We start from the raw sequence: 2,500 nt of genomic DNA on the forward strand, positions 1-2,500 counted from the left end.
AGTCGCCAAGACGTGTCGGGCGCGACGAAACGCCGGCCCGGTCGGTTTTTGGACTGATAAATGCACGCCCGCCGTGAGGCAGGCGCCTGCCGCATGTATTAGCTCTAGATTTTGTACAGGTATCCACGTACGATGTACGATCAAATGAACCATAACTGATTTAATGAGCCATTCGCAGTTTCACTGTACGAGAGCGCGTACTTAGACTTGCATGGCTTAATCTTTGAGACAAGCATATGACTACTGGCAGGATCAACCAGGTAGCTAACCGTGAGCAATCGCCGTTGCCGGCGGCAGCTCGGGCAGCGCGCATCCGCGTCGCCGCCGCACCTTCTCGATTCGTCAGTTCCACGGGGGAAGACGAGTCCGACGTATTTCGCTTCGTTCGCCGCGCGAACTCCGAAAACAGCCATCACTCCGCGGCAGCGGCCGTGTCGCAAGCAGCGCACGGTCGGCAAAGCACACGGAGATTCCGGGCTCCTGAACCGATCTTCCACGTGGCGTGAGACACCTCCGAAGAGAGCGATTGGCGTCGGACGAGCAGCAGCACATCTGCCCAGCGAGCCTACCGCCATACGGAGCACTGCCATACACGTGCACGCGCAAGCACGAGGGAGCGGGGCTTTTACACAGCGCATGTTGGCCTCCGTAACGCTTCACAGCATCAACGCAGACTTCGCGCACAACCGCTCACCCAGAGAGAGTTACCCCTCATATATAGTAAAAAAACTTTATGCGGACCCCCTGCTACCTTCGCCGTTCGGGCGGTCGCGCACGCGCGCACATTGGAGTGACGCACGTGCGGTCGCAGCCGTTTCTCGAGCCTCGCCTCGACCGTTGTGCGCTGACGCCCAACGTCGACCGTTAATGATCCTTCCGCAGGTTCACCTACGGAAACCTTGTTACGACTTTTACTTCCTCTAAATGATCAAGTTAGATCGTCTTCTCGGACACCGGCCCGGCCGTTGCCGACCGCGCCAGGTCCAATCGGAGGACCTCACTAAACCATTCAATCGGTAGTAGCGACGGGCGGTGTGTACAAAGGGCAGGGACGTAATCAACGCGAGCTGATGACTCGCGCTTACTGGGCATTCCTCGTTCAAGGGAAACAATTGCAATTCCCTATCCCTAGCACGACCGGGGTTCAGCGGGTTACCCGGACCTTTCGGCCAAGGCGAGCACACGCTGATCCGGTCAGTGTAGCGCGCGTGCGGCCCCGAACATCTAAGGGCATCACAGACCTGTTATTGCTCAATCTCGTGTGGCTAAACGCCACTAGTCCCTCTAAGAAGTTAAACGCCGACCGATCGGGTCGCGTAACTAGTTAGCAAGCCAGAGTCTCGTTCGTTATCGGAATTAACCAGACAAATCGCTCCACCAACTAAGAACGGCCATGCACCACCACCCACAGAATCAAGAAAGAGCTCTCAATCTGTCAATCCTCACTGTGTCCGGGCCGGGTGAGATTCCCCGTGTTGAGTCAAATTAAGCCGCAGGCTCCACGCCTGGTGGTGCCCTTCCGTCAATTCCTTTAAGTTTCAGCTTTGCAACCATACTTCCCCCGGAACCCAAAGACTTTGGTTTCCCGCAAGCTGCCGGGGAGGTCGTCAAACTAACGCCCCCCGATCGCTGGTTGGCATCGTTTATAGTCAGAACTAGGACGGTATCTGATCGTCTTCGAACCTCTGACTTTCGCTCTTGATTAAAGAAAACATTCTTGGCAAATGCTTTCGCAGTCGCTCGTCTTGCGCCGATCCAAGAATTTCACCTCTAGCGGCACAGTACGAATGCCCCCGTCCGTCCCTCTTAATCATTACCTCGCGCTCCGAAAACCAACAAAATAGAACCGAGGTCCTATTCCATTATTCCATGCACCATTATTCAGGCGAGCCGCCTGCTTTGAACACTCTAATTTTTTCAAAGTAAACGTCCCGGCCGCCGCCGACACTCAGTCAAGGGCACCGGCGGAGCGCCGGGGGTGAGGGCCAGGTGCGGCCAGTGCACGCCTTGCGACGGACCGGCCGCCTGCGCCCAAGATCCAACTACGAGCTTTTTAACCGCAACAACTTAAATATACACTTTTGGAGCTGGAATTACCGCGGCTGCTGGCACCAGACTTGCCCTCCAATGGATACTCGTTAAAGGTTTTAAAGTGTGCTCATTCCAATTACAGGGCCTCGTTTAGAGTCCTGTATTGTTATTTTTCGTCACTACCTCCCCGCGTCGGGAATGGGTAATTTGCGCGCCTGCTGCCTTCCTTGGATGTGGTAGCCGTTTCTCAGGCTCCCTCTCCGGAATCGAACCCTGATTCCCCGTCACCCGTAAGAACCTCGGTAGGCCGATACCCTACCGACGAAAGTTGATAGGGCAGACACTTGAATGATCCGTCGCCGGTGCGAGACCGTGCGATCCGCTGAGTTACCCAGAGTCGCCAAGACGTGTCGGGCGCGACGAAACGCCGGCCCGGTCGGTTTTTGGACTGATAAATGCACGCCCGCCG

The 2,500-nt window shown here is 56.0% G+C and overlaps 1 non-coding gene and 1 pseudogene across 1 annotated transcript in view; both read right to left on the bottom strand.

Moving 5' to 3' along the window:
• The window catches only part of LOC145235434 (small subunit ribosomal RNA), a 1,509-nt pseudogene extending 1,246 nt beyond the window's left edge, over positions 1-263 (bottom strand).
• A 602-nt stretch (positions 264-865) lies between these two features.
• Positions 866-2,500, bottom strand: part of LOC145235324 (small subunit ribosomal RNA) — a 1,824-nt gene continuing 189 nt past the window's right edge. The window contains exon 1 of the ribosomal RNA XR_013861819.1: positions 866-2,500. This exon is cut by the window's right edge and continues 189 nt beyond it. This is a non-coding gene — a ribosomal RNA (small subunit ribosomal RNA).

The sequence above is a fragment of the Phallusia mammillata genome, chromosome 6, assembly GCF_965637545.1.
Source record: "Phallusia mammillata chromosome 6, kaPhaMamm4.hap1.1, whole genome shotgun sequence".
NCBI lineage: Eukaryota > Metazoa > Chordata > Ascidiacea > Phlebobranchia > Ascidiidae > Phallusia > Phallusia mammillata.